The following is a 25,672-nucleotide window of genomic DNA, read 5'->3' as shown; positions in this document are numbered from 1 at the left end:
ATCAGTTCACTTCTTCCAAGTACTTGAAGTTTTGACACAAACCTAACACCATGAAAGCCAGTTAAGTTTTATTGTTAAGGGAAAAAAATCCTGACCTAGCAATGAGAAAATAATGTTTTCATATTTGCTTACTGGAAGAGTTCAAGTTTGCTGGAGTGCCACCTCTTATTTGTTCAAAACTCCTGGAATAGAGGAAACCCCTGCCCTCCAGAGATATTCATTAGCCCCAAAGAGTAAAGGTGTGTGTTGTTACCTCCATGCTCAAGGGGAGTACTGTGAATGTTTAGTTATTTTGAAGGAGAAAGTGCAGTGAGATCACAGAGAAGTTCTAGAAAGAAGAAAAACATTGTAAGGCAAGACCTATAGTCAAAATTCAGAATAGGCTGATTTTCTTTTGTTTTATGTAATGTGATTTCTGCTATTCACAAGTTCTCTTTCTAGCTCTTTTTTTTTCTGATTCACCATTCATTTTTCAACACATTTATTGAGCATTAATTGCATGCCTAATCTCTCCTGGGTATTTGTGATGCATGCGTTAGCAAAACCAACAAAATCCCTGTCTTCATGGAGCTTGCATTGAAATGGAGGAAGGCCAATGATTGATAAGCAATAAGTGTAATCAATAAGTGAATTAAATGGTATGTTGGGAATTGATAAGTATTGTCAAGGAAAGTTGGGAATTGATAAGTATTGTCAAGGAAAAGAACAGAGCAGGATGAGGGACACTGAATTGTTGACATGGGGTGATTGTAATCTTGAATGTGGTTTTCAGAAAAGACCTCCATAGGATGGTGACATCTGAGCAGAAATTAAGGAAGGGAAAGGAGCATGTCAGGCTGACCTCTGTAAAGAGAGCTCTAGACACAGGGCATAGCCAGTACGAAGGCCCCAGGGCAGGAGCATTCCTGGGGCACTTGGGGGACAGCAAAGAGACCTGAGTGGCTGGAGTGAAGTGAGCATGGGGAAAAGTAACAGGACAGGAATTCTGAGAGTTAATGGCAAGGAGTGGAGGGAAGGCCAAGGGTAGGGGAAAGGAAGGCTCTTGGAACTTTGTACACCATCAGAATAACATTAGCTTTTTGCTCTCCCTTCAGTGGGCACCTATAGTGAGATAGACTGCTAGGGAGCAAGTAAGGAAGAAGAGAGACCAATTAGGATGCTATTGTGTCAAAAAGGTGAGAACTATGATTAACTTTGGCCATGTGTGAATGGTGGAAGGGATTGCATTTCTTGACAGACTGAATGTAAAATTTAAGAGAAAGATGGGGATGGGCACAGTGGCTTGTGCCTGTAATCCCAGCACTTTGGGAGGCTAAGGCGGGTAGATCACGAGGTCAAGAGATTGAGACCATCCTGGCCAACATGATGAAACCCTGTCTCTACTAAAAATAGAAAAATTAGCCAGGCATGGTGGCACGCACCTGTAGTCCCAGCTACTTGGGAGGCTGAGGCAGGAGAATCGCTTGAACACGTGAGGTGGAGGTTGCAGTGAGCTGAAATGGTACCACTGCAGTCCGGCCTGGCAACAGAGTGAGACTCCATCTCAAGAAAGATGGAAGTCAAGCACGACTCCCAGGGTTTGGGTCCCAACAGTGGAAGAATGTAGCAGGCAGAAACGGTGATGACTGCATGCAGAGCAGGCTTTTAGAGGTAGGGGAGGACCAAAAGTTTGGTTTTGGATATTTTAAACTTGTGATATCTATGGGAAATTTATATGGAGTTGAAGTGTGGGCTGGAGTTATAAGTTTGAGAGCTGACACCTACTGATTGCATTTACAGTTGTGAGTCTAGTTGAGATGGCCTAGGGAGTGATTAAAGATAGAAAAGAGGCTTTGAAGTGCCTGGGGTGTACCAGGATTAGGGAGATCAGGGTGAGGAAGGGCAACTAGCTGAAGAGAAAGAGACAGAGGCCAAGGAATTAGGGCAAAACCCAAGAGAATGTGGGGATCTGGTAGCCTAGAGCAGAAAGTGTACTAGGAGGAAGAACTCAATTGTATCAGACGCTGCTGAGAAGTCAAGTACAAAAGGGACTGATAAGTTAATAGGGTAGCTAAAAAGAAGAAAAAAGGGGGACTGAGAATTGGCCATTGGATTTAGCAGGGTGGTGAGTTCTGGTGACCTTTATACAGAAAAGTGTTTTCATTTGCATGTTCATTGCAGTACTATTTACAATAACAAAGACATGGAATCAACCTAAATGCCTGTCAACCGTAGACTGGATAAAGAAAATGTGGTATGATATACACCATGGAATATTATGCAGCCATGAAAAAGAACAAGATCATGTTCTTTGCAGCAACATGGATGGAGCTGAAGGCCATTATCCTAAGCAAACTAACACAGGAACAGAAAACCAAATACCATGTGTTCTCACTTGTAAGTAGGAGCTAAACAAAGAGAACACATGGATATGTGTAGGGGAACAACAGACACTGGGGCCTACTTGAGGGTGGAGGGTGGGAGGAGGGAGAGGATCAGAAAATACACCTATCGGGTACTATGCTTATTACCCAGGTGACAAAATTATCTGTACACCAAGTCCCGTGACGTGAGTTTACCTATATAACAAACCTGCACATGTACCCCTGAAACAAACAAAAAAGATTTTAAAAAGTAGGTTGAAGAGATTGGGGAGAAGAGGGCTTAGAGACAGTGAAATGGCATATGCAGAAAACTCTTTTGAAGAATTTTGCAAGGAAATATGGCTGTGCCTGGCAGGGGAAGGATTTTGATCTATTTTTGTTTGCTTGTTATTAAGAGGAGAGAAATAAGCAGGCAAAAAGAATAATCCAACAGACAGGCAAAATTTGATGATGCTGGAGAGAGTTTTTAATGCCTGCTTCAGTTTGCTTTTCTACCTCAAATTTCACTCTCTATTTCCTCAGGTCATTTGTCCTTAAAATGCATTTGTTTCTCAGCCCACTTGACTGGATCTTCATCAATAAGCATCTCTGTTCATAATAGAGCAAAAATGACTAAAAATGTAAAAAAAGGAATCTGTGGGAAACTGATGGCAGGTAGTGGATGAAACAATTCAGATTTTAATAATCAAACTTTGATTAAACATAAAAGCCTGATTTTTGGAGGTTTAGGGAGTTTGTATGTTACAATACAATTCTAGAATGAAAGCATGGGAATAACTAGGTTATTTTCCCATCCAATGATCTAGGGAGGTTTGGAAGGGCCTGGAAGAGTTTACTTTCTTTGGCCAAATGTAGAACAGTAATTTACTGTAGTGTAGAATTCACCTGCCAGTGTTGGTGATTTCTGTAGTCATTAGTTAACAGACACTATAGATAGGATTGACTGTCTTTGGGAAATGCCAGAAAGTGGAGACAGAAATGCCTAAAAAATTGTGATGCAGTCCGTGCTTTGTAGCCTCTTCTGTGACCTTCAACAAATCATTTAACCTTCATGCTGAATAATCTATCAAGTTTACTCTTAGATTTGAGTTATCCAAGCTTTCATATCCCTGTTGTTTGATTTCCCATATTAATGGTGCATGACTCTCTGCCTTCCTTAGGACAGCATGGCCTTATCATGATGGCAGGATTTTAGGCATAGGATATCTAGTGTTTGGGTCATCTGATAAAATGTAAAAATAAACTTCACAGATACTTTAAGAGCATTTGGCATGGATATAGGGATTTGCTGTCTTTTCTGTTCCTCTCCTCATAAGGAAAATGAAAAAAAAAAAAAAGTGGAGAACTCAACTATGAAAAAGTGGCAATTCAGTGACTATGCATGTAAGAGGTATTTTGGCGCCTAAAACCAAATCTCAATTTCCATACCAATTTACTTTTAAACACCTTAAAGGTTTGGAATCTCAAAGTCTCCGAGAATTAGCCATTTTCTGGTCCTATTTACTGCAGAAGTAAGGCTTGCATTCTTTAGCTTGAGGTTTGAAAGTGCAGATTACAGAATACAGATACAAAGAATATGAAGAAATAAGAGTAACTCTTGCTAAGTGAACTATTGCTAACATTATTTTTGGGAAAATAAGTTTAATGAAGCAATATCTATTCCTCAGTGATTATTTTACTGTGCAGGTATTCTGGGAATGTGGGGACCTTTAATAACCTTCATTGCTTACTGATTCAGATGCTTATCGTTTGATACCAGCAAAATCACTAGAAAGCCCAGCAGCATAGCCATAAAACCTTTGATTTACATTACTGGAGCTCTCTAAAGTGAAATCGCTTTTCCTTTGTGGGCTGGCATTGGGAAAGAGACCTCATCACTGGTAGGAAAGAGATTTGAGCTTTGTCATTCGCAAAGTGGATCAATTTTCATTTATTTATTAATAATATCTCATTATGTGGTACTTAAGTGGAGGATAAATAATTCTTTTTTGTATCATGGGTATTCTATGACACTTTAAAGTGCTTTTGTTAAGTGCTTTCTCATTTAGTTAGAGAAGAGTAAAGTAGCTGCTGAAGAATCCTCATTTTAAGACTTGAGTATAAATTATTCTTCCCCTGTAGCTTTTCTGGGCATACGCTCAGAGAAAAGGGGGTGGTTAAGGAAAAATGCAATTATGTTTTCTTTCCTTGGCTAGGAAGCACCAGTGTGAAAATTTTCTCACAAGCCTAATTTTTAAAAAACAAAAAGGCTTTGTGGCAAGGTAATTGATTAAGAGGGAAAGTACTGAGGATGATGACCTTTCTACAGTGACAGAGAGTGATGAAATTGGTTCAAAGTTAAAAAAAAAGAAAAGAAAAAACAAATATAGAGATTCATTAGATAGTCTAAGGTTGCTATGGAAGGTAACTTTTTCTTTTCCTAATGATTACAAAATTTCTTCGCAACTTTTTGAAATTGTTTGTTTCACTTATTGGTAGTATGGTTACTAAGTTCTATGAAAACTTGAAGATAGAAGGTGCCACAGACCGAATGTTTATGTTCCCCCCAGATTCATACATTGAAACCTAATCTCCAATGTGATAGTATTAGGAGGTAGGGCTTTTGAGAGGTTATTAGGTTGTGGAGGTGGAGCCCTCATGAATAAGGAGCCCTTATAAAAGGGTCCTGAGAGAGGCTCCTTGCCCTTCTCCCAAGTGAAGATACAGCCATCTATAAACTGGGAAGCCAACCCTCACCAATTGCTGAATCTGCTGGTGCCTTGATCTTGGACTTCCCAGCCTCCAGAACTGTGAGAAATAAGTTTCTGTTCTTTATACATTTCTCAGTCTGTGGTATTATGTTATAGCAGCCTGAATGGATTAAGATAGAAGGAAGAACAAAATGCTCCATTCTGGTTTCTCCCAGCCCAGTGATCTTGTTTAGAATACCAGCCCTGGTAGACAGTATACCTAACTTTGTAGAAAGATAGAAAAATGAATAGTGAGAGAGCAACCTGCGTTTAATCTTTAGATTACCTAGCTTGTGAGGAATGGGCTTTCCTTTCTGTTGCCCCATATGACTCTAGAGTTTTAAAATTCTAGGTCGAGGGTGGCAACTTGGAGTGAATATTGGTGTCTGTCTACACTGGGAAGGATTCTGAAGTCATAACAATTTCAGTGGGAAGACGGTCCTTGGTTGATTAGTAATTTCAAGGGGAAAGGTCCACCAGTCAGATTCTAGGTGGAGGTTGTCAAACTTTTTCTGTAAAAGGCCAGATAGTAAGCATTTTAGGCTTTGCTGGTCATACAGTCATTGTTGCAACTACTCAGCATGGCCATTGTAGTGTGAAAGCACACATATATATTATTATAATACTCTCATTTGAAAACAAAATTAGTGACTGTGCTCCAATAAAGCTTTATTTACAACAACAGGCAGCAGGCTAGATTTAGCCCATGGGCTGTAGTGTGCCAACCTCTGTTCTGTAGACTGTTAACCAAATCCTACTGAAGTCAGAGTTCCTGGCTGTCTGCTAATGCCATCATATTTTCCTCAGGCACTTTGATCTTTGTGGAGACACACTATAGAGTCTATGATGCTTTCACCAAGGTTGCTTGACAACACGCTTTCCCAGGGGTTAACACTGCAAAAGGAAGAAGGCTGTACTAGAGTCAAAGCTGATGCTTTGTCAAGGAAAATATTTAGGCATCAGGACTTGAAATTACGTGTACAACCCTGGCTATGTTGGAAGCAAATTTCTGGGGAAATTGTCAGAGCATAAAATTAGGTCTAGTTGAGAAGGAATGCAAGCCCCAAGGTATGGCTAAGCTGAGACAGCAGGATGGAGGAAATTAACACTGGGATAACTTATGAGCCTCAAAAGGTCGCTATTTTCATAGAAACCATGCCTCTGGAGAAAGATACTTTTTGTATTTTATTCAATCTTAATTGCTTGAGTAGATTAGAAATTTATCCTCTATACTTTTAGTAAAATGACTCCAATTACAACAATGTCTCCTATTATTATGCCTCCCAAATCCTGCCAAGTCACACCTGCACAGACCTCACTCTGAACAGAATGCCATTGTGAGCATACTTTCTAGAAAGAAGACTTTAATCCATTCTTAGTCAAAAGCAAATTCTATTTTTCTGCCAAGGCAATAGTACATTTTGGCCTAAGTATAAGCCAAGTTGATAAGTTCCCATGTTACAAGGTTTGAGCAATGGAATGGTCCAGCTATTGAAAGTCTTTTTCCTTTAAAATTTACATAAATGCTTTGATATTTCCAAAATTACGGTGTCTTTAAAGTACTATATTGTAAATACGTGAAACAAAGATGTAGGGCAAAAAGGAAAGCAAGAAAATATGCTGTAGGAAAAATCTTGTTTTAGCCAAGGAAGAATGGTAACGATAATATGGCTATGAGTTAGGCATGCCAGTTACAAGAGAGATGCCAAGATTCCTTTTGAAAGGGGGAAGACTTCCAATTTCATGATGACTCTGATATTTACGGTCTTTGTTGTTACTATTTTTATGGCATGATCTTTCCAATCTCAATAACTCACAGTTGCGAAATAGAAATCACTTCTTGATTTGAAGGCTATATTTGGAACTAATTCAGAGAACAATAAATAGTAAAGAAGGTAGAATTGAACACCATGAAAATGTGGCAGGGTTTAATTTTTTTTATATTGTAACTGAGATATGCACAAAAAGTACTGTCCTTTATTATAATTGGGAGTGGAAGGGAAAGGTCATCAGAATCCTTACTGTTTGCTGCTGGGAAAACTAAGCCCCAAAAAACGTATCCCTGAAGGGAACACGGTGTCCAATCAATTTCAAGTCAGTTTAATAGCCAGTATCCTTATCGGGGCTATTTCTTTTCTCCAAAAAGTCTCCCCTAATCTTCCAGTCTCCTTTGCAATTTGGCATTGCGTGCGTAGAGAAGCCTGACAGCCTGTAAGGAGGGAGACAGCCCCTTGGTACAATTTCTGTTCTTCTCTGCTGGCTCCTGCTGATACCTGGTTTATCTCTGGTCTCTGGGTGACTGTGACTATTTTTATTTGAGCTCTATACTCTCTGCATGGCTACAGACAACCTTCTCTGCTCCACTGCTGATGTAAGCCCCTCTGGGTTTTTTTAGTATCCAGCTTCCAAGTTTTACACAGGTTCTCTCTCCAGTCCCTTACGTGGGCCCTCCACTCACTGCCTTGACATGGGGTACCATCTCCAGGCCTCACCTGTGCCCACCACACTGCCATTTCTGTTCTGATGCAGCTGCCCCACCTTGGCCCAGAGTTAACTTGAAAGGTGCTCTCCTCCCAAGGAACCAAATAGGAGGTAGGGCACAAGTTCCTCTACTTTATTGCCCCCAACTCTCTGGGGCTTCTATGTTCTTAAATACTCCCTCAATCCAGGTCTTAGAGTAGAGACTCTAGGGTTGGGGATACTAGATCATGAGAGACCTTGGCATAGTCCTAATCCTCATTCTCACTTTTAAATCTCTTCCTCTTCTTGCTGATGGAATTTCTTCTTTTCCTATTTTCCTTGTAGGGGCTGCCTTCATCTCCTTTTCTTCAGGCAGATGCCTGTTGTTCCTATTGTACCTCCCCTCCTAGGCCCTGTAGACTTAGGATGACCAACTACCCTGGTTTTCCTGGGACCATCCTGGTTTTAGATCATGAAGTCCTGTCTCCTGGGAAACCCTTCTGTTCTGGGCAGACTGGGATGGTTGGTCACCCCATCTGTGATAAATTACCTCCACGGCTAAGCTTTAGTGTCCAAAATGCTTTAGGGGAAGGAAAAAGAGATTACTCAGAAAGAAACATGGCAAAGTACAGAACTACAAAATATTTTCCTTCACTATAGAAATAATGGCACATTTGTTTCTATTATATCTAGCAACTAATTTATTGAAAAGGAGCTGGTGTCACTGCAGAATTAAAAACAGGCCAGAAAATCACTTCTTGAAAGTAAAGTGGCTGTCACATTTATGAAAACTTTCCACTCATTGTAGAAGTTTTCAGTCCAGAAAACTAATCAAATTCAAAATTTTGTGAAACTTGAATCATTTAAGAAACTATTTGACTACACAATAGCTTTTAAGCCGAGTCTTGAAATAAATCTCAAACATGAACATATAAATTGATATTGTCATCCTGACAAACAAAACAATATCCATTCAGTTTCTACTATAATAATATTTAAAATTGAATTAAACAAACCAGGAGGGAAATGAAAGCTATTGGTAGATTCCCAAAACCACGCTTGATTTTGGGCAGTCCAGGGAAGCCCAGGGGGCTTATCCTGGGTGTGGGCATGATGGCTCTTTCCGTTAACACAGGGCAGCCAACCTAATGAGTGTCTGGCAGGGACAGAGAGGCAGACAAGCTGGGCCAGCATCTCAGGGCTTCCAGTGTCTTAAAGGCACGTCCCAAGCTCAGGGATGATTTAGGCAACAGCCCACCTTAGAAGTTGCTAAGAGAAGTTAACAGTGTTCTGACAGGTGGGTGTGGAGGAAGCTCATGTGAGAGGACATGGATATGGGGGAGAGGGATAACTGCGCAAGTGGACAGCTGTCACATCAGGAAGGCTGGTCTTAGGGTACTGGGCAGGGTTGAAAACAGGAAAAGACCAGCAGGAGCAAGAAGAAATCATGTACCTCAATAGAAGTTTGATCCTACAAATGGGCATAAGGAAGCAGAAAATTGATAACCCAAGAGACCACGTGGGATCTCAGTGGCCTTCACTGGGTTGTGGGCACTGGGTGTGACAAGAAGCTGTAAAGATTTAGGATGCAAAGTGGGTAGACTTGTGCTACAGCCTAACAGAATATTAGGCTACCATGTTTAAATTCGGTTTAGTCTTGACCCTGGGACTAGATAAGCCTTCAGGTGGGGAGAACTTTGAAGAGCAAGGGAAGGTATAGTCAGGTAAGTAGGATTAAGGGACACAGTTACCCAGGGATCTTTTCTTAAATTGGCTTAGATGCTTTTGCCTGTAGCTACCAGAAACCTGTTTTGCCAGTGTGATTGAAGTATAAATATAAGAGCTGAAAGGGATCCCTCCATTTACTTATACATTTTTAATAAATAATTTATTAAAATTTGTTTGTTAAATTATTTAATAAAATTAATTTATTATTTAATAGTTTGTTCATTAAATTATTTAATAAATTTAAATTTATTTTGAAATGTATTATTTTAAAATAAATTTTAAAAAAATTTAATTTATTAAATATTTTAAATATTTATTTATTAAAATTTATTTTTAATAACTCCATATTAATTGATTCTCTATAATTGGCTTGTGTTAGATGCTGGGGATGCCTTGGTGAAAAAATTAGAGCAACCCAAAGGAAGTCTTGTGTTCTTGAAAAAGGAATCAGACAAATACACAGGTATGCATGTTTCCATGATAGGAGTGTCAGAAAGGGTGACAGAGCACACTGGTGGGGCACCCAATTAATCTAGGCTGGGATGCCATGGTGGGCTTTCAGCTCATATAACCTTCTCATTTTATGGTGGAAGAACAGAAAGATGAAATTATTACATGTCACATAAAACATCAAGGCTTAAGTCTTCCGTGGTGAGATCATTGCCCTGGGGATGATCCTAGATACCTGGTCAGGAAAAGTCAGCCAAAGCTATAGAAGGAACTGGTGGCTACACTTCCTCTCTCTGCCTGGGTGGCTGCACATAGTCTGTTGCTTCTCAAGGCCTCCAAGTGATATAAGCACAGGCATGCAACCCTCAGGAATGGCTGGCATGACAACTCAGATTATTATTTCTTTATTTGCTTGCTTGTTTGTCTTATATGAAATGGTAGAGTTTCAGGGGGGTAGGGGAACCCCTCTTGGAGCGTAGCCCACAGTATGTCTCAGCCCCCACATACCTCTCCATGGGTTGCCCACAACATGGGAGAACTGTGTGCCTCTTCTTACACACTTTCTGCTTATAAATTTCCCTAATAAAATCAGCTTCCTGCCTGCCCTGCCCAATGTGGTGCTTGCTTTCATCTATCAGGCCGCACCTCCATTTGCATCTGCCATTCATTCAGCACACTGGCAAATTTTTGGGATAAGTCTCTGAATGGCTTGTCTCACTGTCTCAGCAAAGCAGCACAAATCCAGGATTTGATAAGCACTGCTCAGTTTTATGCACAGATTGGAAAGTAGAGGATCATTACACTACTTCCGTATGGTAATATCCATTAGGAAATTAACCTACAGAGCACTGTGTGAAGCGTTCTGGTCACCTTAGGTGAGAGGACTAAGTAAAAGGTGTAATGCTCATTCTCTCAGAGTGCAAACTCTTTTTCATGGAACAACTATTCAAGCCTGGAAATAGGAGGCCTATGATGAAATTTCAATTCTGCCACTCTGAGTTTGAGCAAGTCACTTTACCTTTTAACATCTTTAAAAATTATCGAATCTTATGAGTATATTAAAGTTGTGATAATTAAATACAAAACAAATGAACATAGTAGCATAACAGAGTCTGCAACAGAATGGTGCTTTGTAAACGTTTACTGAATTCAGTAATACTAACACACATGCATTGATAGTAAAAAGCCTCAAATAGCACACAAAGCAGCATATCATCAAGTGCTAAATTGTGTGGAACGCAACAGAGGAGGTCATGGAGGCTTATTCACAAGTGGGCTTGATGAAAAATTAGCTGTCACATTGAGGTAATGAATCTCACATGGACTCAGTCACAGGGTGCAGTCATTTGGATGCTGAATTCATAATTTTAGTTTTACATCAGATAAAAAGTCTATTTTTTCTGATTTTAAAAGCAATATAGACATGTAGAAAATAGTAACAGAAATGTTTAAAATGATATCAGTTATAAATCTCATTTCTAGAGAGAACCATTAATATGTACAAAATATATACATATTCTATATGTATCCTGGTTTTTTAAATATATATCTCATTGTGTTTTAGATTTGTGGAAAACTGAATTTTAATAGATGTGAAATACAGTATTTCATTTATGCATATGGTATGTTGTATTAATCACTTTCTTGTTTTGTTAGAAATGTTTTTTTTTTCTCTCTCTCTCTTTTTAACCATTCGGTATTTTTATTTTATTTTTAAGTTCTGGGATACATGTGCAGGATCTGCAGGTTTGTTACATAGGTAAACATGTGCCATGGTGGTTTGCTGTACCTATCAACCCATTACCTGGGTACTAAGCCCCGCATGCATTTATTATTTTTCCTGATGCTCTCCCTCTCCCTGCCCCCAACCCCACGGCAGGCCCCAGTGTGTGTTTCCCCCCCCACGTGTCCATGTGTTCTTATTGTTCAGCTCCCACTTAGAAGTAAGAGCATGTGGTGTTTGGTTTTCTGTTCTTGTGTTAGTTTGCTGAGGAAAATAGCTTTCAGCTCTGTCCATGTCCCTGCAAAGGACATGATCTCATTCCTTTTTATGGCTGCATAGTATTCTATGGTGTATACGTACCACATTTTTTTAAAATCCAATCTCTCATTGATGGACATTTGGGTTGGTTCCAAGTCATTGACATTATGAATAGTGCTGCAATGAACACATGTGTGAATGTATCTTTATAAAAGAATGATTTATATTCCTTTGGGTATATACCCAGGACTGGGATTGCTGGGTCAAATGGTATTTCTGGTTCTAGGTCTTTGAGAAATCACCATACTGTCTTTCACAGTGGTTGAACTAATTTACATTCCCACGAACAGTGTAAAAGCATTCCTATTTCTCCACAGCCTCACTAGCATCTGTTGTTTCTTGACATTTTTTTTTCTTTCTTTTTTTTTGAGTTGGAGTCTTGGTTTGTCACCCAGGCTGGAGTGCAGTGGCATGATCTTGACAAGTGCTGGGATTACAGGCATGAGCCACCGTGCCCACGCCCAGCGTTTCTTGACTTTTTAATAATCACCATTCTGACTGGTGTGAGAGGGTATCTCATTGTGGCTTTGATTTACATTTCTCTAATGATCAGTGATGTTGAGCTCTTTTTCGTATGTTTGTGGCCTGCATAAATGTCTTCTTTTGAGAAGTGTCTGTTCATGTCCTTTGCTCACTTTTTAATGGAGTTGTTTTTTTCTTCTAAATTTGTTTGAGTTCCTTGTAGACTCTGAATATTAGACCTTTGTCAGATGGATAGATTGTAAAAATTTTCTCCCATTCTGTAGGTTGTCTGTTCACTCCGATGATAGTTTCTTTTGCTGTGAGGGAAGCTCTTTAGTTTATTTAGATCCCGATTGTCAATTTTCGTTTTTGTTGCAATTGTTTTTGACATTTTAATGAATCTTTGTCCATGCCCATGTCCTGAATGAAATTGGTTAGATTTTCTTCTAGAGTTTTTAGTTTTGGGTTTTACATTTAAGCCTTTAATCCATCTTGAGTCAATTTTTGTATAAGGTGTGAGAAAGTGGTCCAGTTTCACTTTTCTGCATATGGCTAGTCACTTCTCCCAGCACCATTTATTAAATAGGGAATTCTTTATCTGTTGCTTGTTTTTGTCAGGTTTGCCAAAGATCAGACGGTTGTAGGTGTGCGGTCTTATTTCTGAGATCTCTATGCTGTTCCATTGGTCTATGTGTCTATTTTTGTACCAGCACCATGCTGTTTTGGTTACTGCAGCCTTGTAGTAAAGTTTGAAGTCAGGTAGAGTGATGCCTTCAGCTTTGTTCTTTTTGCTTAGGATTATCTTGGTTATTCAGACTCTTTTATAGTTCCATATGAATTTTGTTTTTGTGTATATGTGTGATAGGATCTTACTCTGTCGCTCAGGCTGAAGTGCAGGGGTATGATCACAGCACACTGTAGCCTTGACCTCCCTGGGATCAGGTGATCCTCCCACCTCAGCCTCCCAGGTAGCCAGGACTACAGGTGAACACCAACAGGCCTAGTTAATTTTTGCATTTTTTGTAGAGATGAGGTTTTGCCATGTTTCCCAGGCTGGTCTTGAACTTCTGGAGTCAAGTGATCCTCCCACCCTGGCCTCCCAAAGTGCTGGGATTACAGGTGTGAGCTGGCCTCCATATGAATTTTAAAATAATAGTTTTCTAATTCTGTGAAGAATGTGATTGGTAGTTTGATAGAAATAACATTGAATCTGTAAATTGCTTTGGGCAATATGGCTATTTTAACAATATTAATTCTTTCTATCCATGAGCATGAAGTGTTTTTCCATTTGTTTGTGTCATCTCTGATTTCTCTGAGTAGTGTTTTGTAATTCTTGTTGTAGAGATCTGTTACCTCCCAGGTTTGCTGTGTTTCTAGCTATTTTATTCTTTTTGTGGCTATTGTGAATGGGATTGTGTTCTTGATTTGGCTCTTAGCTTGGATGTTGTTGGTGTACAGGAATGCTCCTGATTTTTTGTATATTGGTTTTATATCCTAAAACTTTGCTGAGGTTGTTTTTCAGATCAAGGAGCTTTTGGGCAGAGACTATGGGGTTTTCTAGGTAAAGAATCACATAGCTTGCAAACAGGGATAGCTCGACTTCCTTTTTTCCTATTTGGATGGCTTTATTTCTTTCTCTTGCCTGATTGCTCTGGCTAGGACTTCCAGTACTATGTTGAATAAAATATTTGTCTTCATTTAATTTCAAAATCTTAAAAAACTTTTTTTGCTATTGTTGAGAAATGACTTTTCAAAAAAATACCAAAGACATAATAATATAAATTTGTAGTGTCAATAGAAGAGTATGCACATAAATCTTACTATATAGAAGTTTAGTCTGTGATAAAGTTGACATTTCAAATCAGTATTTTTCCTAGTGCAATTATCTTTGTTTCTGTCTTCTGTTTCATTTATTTTCTTTTTGTGTCTTAGCCTGTTTACTTGCTTATGTTTTCTCTACTTTTTGTTTTCTTCTTAGTTCTTTCTTTTTTCCCATTATTTTTTATTTTTCTGTATTATATTTTTATGAATATTCCAATTTTTATTAGTGATAAATTTAATGATTAATACAGTTGATGCTATGCACACAGTTTATATTTTCATTAGTGACAAATTCAATGATTAATTTTAACTTGCAAAAGGATACCTTCCTCTATATTTTTTATCAGTAAACTATAAAATATTATCTTTTGAGACCTCTCTACTCAAGGCAAGAAAATTATACTACTTTTATTTTCTTAAGCCAAATGTAGAATTTATGTTTATAACATAAGAATTTGTCAGGTTTATTTTTATCATTTTTTTACATTTTAGATATATAAAATATAAGTTAATATGTATATTTATATAACATGTATATACTTATACATGTATTTACTTATATATGTACATTATTGAAAATGTTCATTTCCAAACACGTTTTAGGACCATTAGTTACTTTTTCCATGTTTTCTACTGTGTTGAAATGCACATAACATAAAATTTACCATTTTAACCTTTTTTAGCGTACAGTTCAGTGGTATTAAATACATTTGTAATGTTCTGCAACCATCATTACCATCCATCTCCGCACTCTTTTCATCTTGTAAAACTGAAATTCTCACGATATTGAGTCTTCCTAATCAATATTGTGAAAATGGCCATACTGCCCTTGGTAATTTACAGATTTAATGCTATCCCCATCAAACTACCAATGACTTTCTTCACAGAATTGGAAAAAACTACTTTAAAGTTCATATGGAACCAAAAAAGAGCCCACATTGCCAAGTCAATCCTAAGCAAAAAGAACAAAGCTGGAGGCATCACGCTACCTGACTTCAAACTATACTACAAGGCTACAGTAACCAAAACAGCATGGTACTGGTACCAAAACAGACATATAGACCAATGGAACAGAACAGAGCCCTGAGAAATAATACCACACATATACAACTATCTGATCTTTCACAAACCTGACAAAAACAAGCAATGGGGAAAGGATTCCCTATTTAATAAATGGTGCTGGGAAAACTGGCTAGCCATATGTAGAAAGCTGAAACTGGATCCCTTCCTTACACCTTATACAAAAATCAATTCAAGATGGATTAAAGACTTACATGTTAGACCTAAAACCATAGAAACCCTAGAAGAAAACCTAGAAAATGCCATTCAGCACATAGGCATGGGCAAGGACTTCATGTCTAAAACACCAGAAGCAATGGCAACAAAAGCCAAAATTGACAAATGCGATCTAATTAAACTAAAGACCTTCTGCACAGCAAAAGAAACTTCCATCAGAGTGAACAGGCAACCTACAGAATGGGAGAAAATTTTTGCAACCTACTCATCTGACAAAGAGCTAATATCCAGAATCTACAATGAACTCAAACAAATTTACAAGAAAAAACAAACAACCCCATCAAAAAGTGGGCAAAGGACATGAACAGACACTTCTCAAAAGAAGACATTTATGCAGCCAAAAGACACATGAAAAAATGCTCATCATCACTGGCCATCAGAGAAATGCAAATCAAAACCACAATGAGATACCATATCATACCGGTTAGAATGGCAATCATTAAAAAGTCAGGAAACAACAGGTGCTGGAGAGGCTGTGGAGAAATAGGAACACTTTCACACTGTTGGTGGGACTGTAAACTAGTTCAACCATTGTGGAAGTCAGTGTGGCGATTCCTCAGGGATCTAGAACTAGAAATACCATTTGACCCAGCCATCCCATTACTGGGTATATACCCAAAGGATTATAAATCATGCTGCTCTAAAGGCACATACACACGTATATTTATTGTGGCACTATTCACAATAGCAAAGACTTGGAACCAACCCAAATGTCCAACAACGATAGACTGGATTAAGAAAATGTGGCACATATACACCATGGAATACTATGCAGCCATAAAAAATGATGAGCTCATGTCCTTTGTAGGGACATGGATGAAGCTGGAAACCATCATTCTCAGCAAACTATCGCAAGGACAAAAAACCAAACACCACATTTTCTCACTCATAGGTGGGAATTGAACAATGAGAACACATGGACACAGGAAGGGGAACATCACACACTGGGGCCTGTTGTGGGGTGGGGGGAGGGGGGAGGGATAGCATTAGGAGATATACCTAATGTTAAATGACGAGTTGATGGGTGCAGCACACCAACATGGCACATGTATACATATGTAACAAACCAGCACATTGTGCACATGTACCCTAAAACTTAAAGTATAATAATAATAAAATTAAAAAAAAAGATAGGAAGCTAAAAAAAAAAACTGAAATTCTAACCATTTAATCACTTCTTTCCCTTTTACCCCAGGCCCTGACAATCACCATTCTTCTGTTTGTCTTTATGATTTTGTCTATTGTAAGCACATATATAAGTGGAATCACAAAATATTTTTTTTGTGACTGGCTTATTTCACTTAGCATAATGTCCTCAAGGTTCATCCATATTGTAATTCACTTATTAGTTTTAACAGTTATTCTGTGAAATATTTAAGATTTCTATATATAATATCATAGCATCTGTGAATAGAGGTCATTTTACTTCATCTTTTCCAATTTTGATGCATTTTCTTTTTCTTACCTATTTGCTCTGGCTAGAACTTCCAATACTATGTTGAACAGAAATGGAGAAGTGGAGAAAGCAGGCATTCCTGCCTTATTCCCAGCTTAGAGAAAAAGCTTTCAGTTTTTCATCATTGAGTATGATGTTTCCTGTAGGTTTTTCAAACATGAATTTTATTATGTTGAGTTAGTTTCCTCTATTCTTAATTTATCCAGTGTTTTCTTAAATCAGGAAAGGGTATTTTGTCAAATGCCTTTTCTGCATTTATTGAGATGGTCATGTGTTTTTTCCCCCCTTAATTCTGTTAATGTGATGTAAACATTGATCTCTTTTTGTATGTTGCACATACAAACTCCTTCCAGGAATAAGCCACTGCATTCCAGGAATAAATCACACTTGGTTATGGTGTATAATCCTTTTAATATGCAGCTGAATTTGGTTTGTTAGTATTTTGTTGAGAATTTTTGCAGTAAAGTTTAGAAGGAATATTGGTTTGTAGTTTTAGCATAGTGTCTTTGTGTGGTATTGGTATCAGGGTAGTGCTGGTCTCATAGAATGAGTTAGAAAGTGTTCCCTACTCTTCAGTTTTTTGTGAAAGTTTGAGAAGGATTGGTGTTTGTTATTTTCAAAATGTTTGGTAGAATTCGACAGTGAAGCCATCAATACAGGGCTCTTATTTGTTGATAGATTTTTGATTACTGATTCCATCTCTGTTAGTTACAGGTCTATTCTAATGTTCTATTCCTTTGATTTAGTCTTGGAAGGTTTTGTGTTTTTAGGAATTTGTCTATTTCATCTAAGTTATTCCATTTGTTGGTGTAAAATTGTTCATAATAATCCCAGTGCCCAACTTGCATCTTTCATCTTTTTTTGCATCTTTCCTTTTTTTTCTTAGTCCATGTAGCTAAAAGTTTGTCAATTTTGTTGATCCTCTCAAAGAAACAACTTTTGGTTTCATTCACTTTATGTACTGTTTTTCACATCACTATTTTATTTATCTCCGCTCGACTCTTAATTATTTACTTCCTTCTCTTAGCTTTGGGTTTAGTTTGTTCTTTTTCTAGTTCCTTAAGTTTACAAAGTTAGGTTTATGATTTGAGATCTTTCTTGTTTTTTAATATAAACATTTATAGCTATAAATTTCTGCCTTAGTACTGCTTTCACTGAATTTCATATATTTTTATATGTTGTGTTTTCATTTTCATTCATCTCTAATTTCCTAATTTCTCTTGTGTTTTCTTCTTTGATCCATTGGTTGTTTAGGAGTTTATTGTTTAATTTTAAAATATTTGTGGATTTCCTGGTTTTCTTCCGTTTTTCACTTTTAACTTCATCCTGTTGTGGTTAGAGAAGACATTTCATATAATATTTATCTTTTAAAATCTATTGAGACTTAATCTGTGGCTTAACATAGGAGCTAGCCTGGAAAATATCCATGTGTGCTATCCATGGCTATCCAATAGCCATGTATACTTGATAAGAATGTGATACTGTTGTCATTGGGTATGGTGTTCTGATGTTTCTGTTAGATCTGGTTGGTTTATTGTGTTGTTTAAGTACTTTATTTTCTTATCTTCTCTCTGATAGTTCTATCTATTATTGGGAATGGGCTATTGAATTCTTCAACTATTATTGTAGACCTATCTATTTCTTCCTTAATTCTGTCAGTTTTTGCTTAACGTATTTGGATTTTGATTTACACATTAGGTATGTAAGTGTTTATAATTGTTATATCTTCTTGTTGTATTGAACTTTAAAAATGTATATAATGTCCTTCTTTGTCTCTTGTAAACCTTTTTGACTTAAAGTCTACTTTGTCTCATATTAGTATAGCCACCCTGGATCTCATTTGGTTACTATTTGTGTGGGATGCCTTTTTCCATACTTTCACTTTTAACCTATTTGTGTCTTTAGATCTAAAATGAGTCTCTTGTAGACAACATGTAGTTGGATATGTGTTTTTAGGGATTCTGCTAATTTCTGTCTTTTGATTGGATAGTTTAATCCATTTACATTTAAAGTAATGCATAATAGGAAGAACTTCTGTCATTTTGCTATTTGCTTACTGTGTGCCTTATAGCTTTTTTGTCCCTCATTTTCTATTTAACTGTCTTCTTTTATAAGTAAATTTTTGATTTTAGTGAAATGCTTAAATTTCTTCCTCATTTCTTTTTGTATATTTTCTATAGCTATTTTCTTTGTGGCTACCATGGGGATTACGTTTAATAGTCTAATGTTATAACATTCTATTTTGAATTTATACTATCTTAACTTCAATAACATATAAAAACTCTGCTCCTTTACAGCTCGGTGCCTACTCCTTTCAGGTGTTGAAGTCACAGAATTACATCCTTATAGATTGTATGCCGCAAAACATAAAATAGTTCTTTCAAATATATTATCTCTTAAATTATGTAACAATCAAAATGTGGAGTCATTAATACAAACCAAAGTTACAATAATACTTGCTTTTAGACTAATAACTGTTTTTCTTAAAATGTATTAGTCTCTTAAATCATGTAGAATACAGAAAGAAGTTACGCTTGCTACAATAATACTAGCTTTTACAGTTGCCCATATATTAACCTTTATTGAGATCTATATTTCTTCATATGGCTTTGAGCAAGTGTCCTTTCATTTTACCATGTAGGACTCCATTTATAATTTCTTGCAGGGCAAGTCTAGTGGTAATGAATTCCCCTAGCTTTTGTTTATCTGGGAATATCTTATTTTTTCCCTTACTTTTAAAGGACAGTCTTGCCAGATATGTTAATAGAATTCTTGGTTGACAGTGTTTTTCTTTCAGCACTTTGAACGTATGAGCCCACAGACTTCTGGCTTCCAAAATTTCTAGTGAGAAATCTGCTGTTAATTTTATTGAGTATTTCTTTTATGTGACAAGTAGCTTTTCTCTTGCTGCTTTCAAGATTCTCTCTTAATGTGGCTTGATGTAATTCTCTTTGAATTCGTCTTTCTTGGAGTTTGTTGAGCTTCTTGGACATCTATGTTCATTTCTTTCCTCAAGTTTGGGAAGTTTTCTATTATTTTTTCTTCAAATATTTTCTTTACCTAGCCTTCTTTTCTCCTTGTGAAATTCTCATAATGCATAAGTTGGTCTTTTTGATGGTGTCACACGTATCCCTTAGGTTCTGTTTACTTTCTTCAATCTTTTTTCTTTCTGTTCTTCATACTCAATAATTTCCATTGTCCTATGTTGAAGTTCACTGATTCTTTTTTATGCCTCCTAAAATCTGCCTTTTAATTGCTTTCGTGAGTTTTTATTTCAATTGTACTTTTCAGCTCCAGAATTTTTTGTTTTCTTTTTAGGTTTTCTACATCTTTATTGATATTTCTATCTTGTTAATAACATGATTTTCTGGACTTTCTCCACATATTCCTTAAGTTCTTTGAGCATCTTTGTGTAGTGAATCTGTCATCAGATCTTTTCAAGGCCAATTTCTGTTGATTAATTTTTTCTCCTTTGAATGTGCCATACATTCTTGTTTCTTTGTATGTCTTGTGATTTTTTTTGTTGAAAACAGTATTTGAATTTGATAACGTATCTTTGGAAATCAGATTCTCCTCTTTGCCCAGGTTTGCTGTTTTTTTGTTATTGTTTATTGTTTTTGTTTTTTTGATGGTTTTAGGCTAACTCTGTGCCAGTTTAAGATGTAAACTTAAGATCTTCTCAAGTCTTTTCTGAGCCTTTGCCTTTCTATGGGCATATGAGATAATTTTCTAATTTTTCCTGTATATGCAACTTTTTCTTTTTTTTTGGATATCCTAGTTTCTAATCTCTCATTCTCAAAAGGGGAAAAATGAAGGGAGGAAACAAAAAGGGTGCTGGCTCTTTGAATCCTCTGGAAGTCACTTCAGCCAGATGGGAAGGAGCCTGTAACAATTCAGGGAGGTACAACAAAGTCTGCCCACCTTCTTGTCTGCACCTCTGTGATCAGAAGTAGCAATCAGTGATCGGATGCAGATCTCTAATATTTGGAAGACAACATCCTTTTTGCCCACCCTGGAGCCCATAGGCTGCATGCAAGTTTCTCCAAGAACTGGGGGATGGGTAGCTGCTACTGTTCTAAGAGCTAAAATTAAAATTAATTGTGCTTTTACCTTATACGTTCCCCTGGAATTTGCAAGCTTACAGTAGACTCCAGAGTTGCAAAAATAGTTACATTAGGCAGATTTTGCCAGTATAATTGTTGTGTAGGAGCACAGCCAGACTCCTGGTGCTTTCTACCCTTCCATCTTTCCCAACCGCTAGTTATTGAAACTTACTTTAATACAGGAATGTAAGCAGTTTACTTTGTGTTTTTTCATTTTCATCACTTATGAATAACTCAGCTAGTGAAAAACTTCTTAGAGTAAATCATTTTTCTTTCAAAATAATGTTGACATTGCTCTGTTGAAATCTAGTGTTTATTTCAGAGAAGTCTGCGGCCAGTTTGATTTTTATTCCTTTTCAGATTACCTGTCTCTAAAGATCTGGATGCTTTAAATACTTTTTCCTTTTAATCAATAACCATGAAATATCTGGGTGTGATGTATGTTTATTGCAGCACTGTTCACAATAGCAAAGACTTGGAATCAACCCAAATGTCCATCAGTGATAGACTGGATTAAGAAAATGTGGCACATATACACCATGGAATACTATGCAGCCATAAAAAAGGATAAGTTCATATCCTTTGTAGGGACATGGATGAAGCTGGAAACCATCATTCTGAGCAAACTGTTGCAAGGACAGAAAAGCAAACACCGCATGTTCTCACTCATAGGTGGGAATTGAACAATGAGAACACTTGTACACAGGGCGGGGAACATCACACACTGGGGCCTGTCATGGAGTTGGGGGAGCGGGGAGGGATAGCCTTAAGAGAAATACCTAATGTAAATGATGAATTAATGGGTGCAGCACTCCAACATGGCACATGTATACATATATAACAAACCTGCATGTTGTGCACATGTACCCTAGAACTTAAAGTATAATAATAAAAAAAAAGAAATATCTGGGTGTGGGTCTTTTCTCATTAATCTTTTTTATTATGTGATGAGCTGTTGTCATCTATATGCTTTGTATTGCAGATGTTTTTCCTCCATGGTTTTTTATACGTGTTATTGGCAGGATGGCTAGAGTTCCTTTTGATAGCTCTCTCTTTTTTTCTTTTTTTTGAGATGGAGTCTCACTCTGTCACCAGGCTGGAGTTCAGTGATGTGATCTCGGCTCACTGCAACTTTCGCCTCCCGGGTTCAGGCAATTCTCCTGCCTCAGCCTCCCTAGTAGCTAAGACTACAGGTGTGTGCCACCACACCCGGCTCATTTTTTGTATTTTTTAGTAGAGACGGGGTTTCACCATGTTGGCCAGGATGGTCTCGAACTCCAGACCTTGTGATCCACCTGCCTCGAGCTCCCAAAGTGCTGGGATTACAGGTGTGAGCCACCACACCCGGCCTCTTCTGATATCTCTAATTCTCACCTTTAGCAACTAGTTTCTGGAAGCTCGTGTGCTAGGATTATAGATACCTAGTTACATCTCCTTGTTTGGACAGAAAATTTCACCTCAGAGAGTCAGGCCTGTGTCCCTCATCAGGATAGGGTCAGATGCCTGGGCAGGGAAGGAAACTGGGGAAAATCGATGGAAATCTCTAGCCTTGAGTCCTCTATAAATTACTATCTAACCTTCCTCTACTCAGCAGATAATAGACAGTGTTGGCAGGGACAACTTGATCTCTGTGTAGAAATGGGCAGGGCATAAACAGGGAAAATGGCACTAGTTTCCTGGGTAGAGGCTGATCAAGAAGCAGGGAAGGATTTGAAATGTCTAGTTCAAAGGAATCACTGTAGAGCCAAAATAAAATCCAAAGAAAAAGGGCTGGGCATGGTGGCTCACACCCATAATCCCAGCACTTGGGGAGGCTAAGGAGAGCAGATTACCTGAGGTCAGGAGTTTGAGATCAGCCTGGCCAACATGGTGAAACCCCGTCTCTACTAAAAATATAAAAATTAGTTGGGTGTGGTGGCGGGTGCCTGTAATCTTGGGAGGCTGAGGTAGGAGAATTGCTTGAATCTGGGAGGCGGAGGTTACAGTAAGCCAAGGTCGTGCTACTACACTCTAGCGTAGACGACAGAAGGAGACTCCATCTGAAATGAACAAACAAACAAAAAACAAAGAAAATGTTTTGCTTATACAAGGGGAGTGATCAGGATTGAAAGACAGAGCCCACCCAGATCCTGTTCTAAAAAGTATGCCTGGCTAATAGAGCCTCAGGTGACGATGGACATGTTCTGTATCTGTGCTGTTCAATGTGGCCTCCACTAGCCACTGTGGCTATCTAGTACTGAGGAACTAGACTTTTAATTTTACTCAATTTTAATCACTTTAAATTAAAATTTTAAATGCCACAAGTGACTAGTGGGTACTGACAGTGAAGCTCTAGAGTGGCTTTCTCTGAAGAGGAGGGGGGCCATGGAAGCTGCAGGGTTGACTCTGAGACCATTAGCTTCATAGGCAGTGAAAGCTACTCTCATAGTTGGCAACAGGTTGACAATCAGCCTCATTATTTGATATTGTAAGTTTTATATTTTTCTGTGTCTTTTTAGGCATTTTGATGGAAATTTGGAAGTAACTAAGTGAAGGAATGTTAAACACCATTTGAGAAGATGTGATGATTAATTTTAGGGGACAACTTGACTGGGTTGAGGGATGCCTTGATGGCTGGTGAAGCATCGTTTCTGGGTATGTCTGCTTTCAGACAGTGCTTTCAGGGGAGATTGCTGTGAGTCAGTGGACTGAGAAAGGATTTCCAGCTCTCAATGTAGGGGTACTACCCAATTAGCTGGGAGCCCTGGTTGGGACAAACATGGGGAAGAATGGGGATACTCACTCTCTGCTCTTGCCCTCTCCCTTCCCTGCTTTTTCTCCTCCTGCCCTTGGACATCAGACTCTAGGTTATTCAGCTTTTGGACTCTGGGACTTGCACTTGCAGTCTCCCAGGGGCTCTTGAGCCTTCAGGCATAGACTGAGGGCTTCGTCTTTGGCTTCTCTGTTCCTGAGGCTTCCAGAGTTGGACCAAGCCTTGCTACTGGCTTCTTCTGTTTTCTAGCTTGCTGGCAGCCTATGGTGATACTTCTCTACCTCTGTGTTTGTGTGAGCTAATTCCCTGATAACCCACCCTCATACATATCTTGTTGGTTTTGTCTCTCTGAAGAACCCTGACTAACTCAGAGCAGATGTCTAGCATACTCTTTTCCCATCCTTTTCTTCCTTCTTTCTATAAGTTTGTAAACAATGGAACATATCTTTCAGCAAACTTTTATAATCATGCATCTTTCCATTGGCCCCCTTTGGGAGTTCAATTATATTATGTCTAGGAAAATGGGTGTTGAGTTTGTTATAGCAGGTGAATAGGGGAGTGCATAGAGAAGAAATACTTTCAAATTTTCAGTCCAGAGGCTGTCTTCTTAGCCATTTTACGGTATTATCTTCTTCCTTAAGGGTATTTTAAAATGAAAGACTATTTGAGGGATCTAATTATACTGAAGAGCTTCTGCACAGCAAAAGAAACTATCATCAGAGTTAACAGGCAACGTACAGAATGGGAGAAAATTTTTGCAGTCTATCTATCTGACAAAGGGCTAATGTCCACAATCTACAAGGAACTTAAATTTGCAAGAAAAAAAAACCCCATTAAAAAGTGGGTGAAGTATATGAACAGACGCTTTTTTAAAAATTATACTTTAAGTTCTAGGGTACATGTGCACAACATGCAGAAAAGAAGACATTTATATGGCCAACAAACATATGAGAAAAAGCTCATCGTCACTGGTCGTTAGAGAAATGCAAATCAAAACCACAGTGAGATACCATCTCACGCCAGTTAGAATGGTGATCATTAAAAAGTCAGGAAACAGCAGATGCTGGAGAGGATGTGGAGAAATAGGAATGCTTTCACACTGTTGGTGGGAGTGTAAATTAGTTCAACCATTGTGGAAGACAGTGTGGCAATTCCTCAAGGATCTAGAATCAGAAATACCATTTGACCCAGCAATCCCATTACTGGGTATATACCCAAAGGATTATAAATCATTCTACTATAAACACACATGCACACCTATGTTTATTGCAGCACTATGTACAATAGCAAAGACTTGGAACCAATCCAAATGTCCAAATAGTCATAGTCTGGATAAAGAAAATGTGGCACATATGCACCATGGAACACTATGCAGCCATAAAAAGAATGAGTGCATGTCCTTTGTAGGGACATGGATGAAGCTGGAAACCATAATTCTCAGCAAACTAACACAGGAACAGAAAACCAAACACCGCATGTCCTCACTCATAGGTGGGAGTTGACCAGTGAGAACACATGGACACAGGGAGGGGAACATCACACATTGGGGCCTGTTGGGGGGTTAGGAGCCAGGGGAGGGAGAGCATTAGGACAAATACCTAATTCATGCAGGACTTAAAACCAAATGACGGGTTGATGGGTGCAGCAAAACAGCATGGCACATGTATACCTATGTAACAAACCTGCATGTTTTACACATGTATCCTAGAACTGAAAGTAAAATAAATAAATAAATAATACTTGATTTATGTTTTCCATGATGGGAATGAGTTTTTAGGGAAGTCACCTTGTAACACATTTATCAACTAATTGGTTAATTGATTAATTAGATAATCAATAAACATGATTAACTTCTGTTCTATGGAGGTCTCTGTGCTACTTACTCTGCAAGAGAAAAAGGGGATAAAGTGATAGAGACTGAGGATAAGTTTTTTTTGATTTTTTAATTAAAGTGAAGGTCCAAGAGAGATAAAAATTAAATAACACTGTGTTAAGCATAATGATGTTATGG

General features: G+C 38.0%; 1 long non-coding RNA gene across 1 annotated transcript in view; it reads left to right on the top strand.

Annotated features, from left to right (window-relative positions):
• The window catches only part of LOC109027973 (uncharacterized), a 131,134-nt gene that overhangs the window by 36,560 nt on the left and 68,902 nt on the right, over positions 1–25,672 (top strand). Inside the window, exon 2 of the long non-coding RNA XR_010135005.1 lies at positions 9,660–9,743. This is a non-coding gene — a long non-coding RNA (uncharacterized lncRNA). The remainder of the gene's footprint in view (positions 1–9,659; positions 9,744–25,672) is intronic.

The sequence above is a fragment of the Gorilla gorilla genome, chromosome 7 (assembly GCF_029281585.2).
Source record: "Gorilla gorilla gorilla isolate KB3781 chromosome 7, NHGRI_mGorGor1-v2.1_pri, whole genome shotgun sequence".
Classification (NCBI taxonomy): Eukaryota; Metazoa; Chordata; class Mammalia; order Primates; family Hominidae; genus Gorilla; species Gorilla gorilla.
This window is presented reverse-complemented; position numbering and strand designations above follow the sequence as displayed.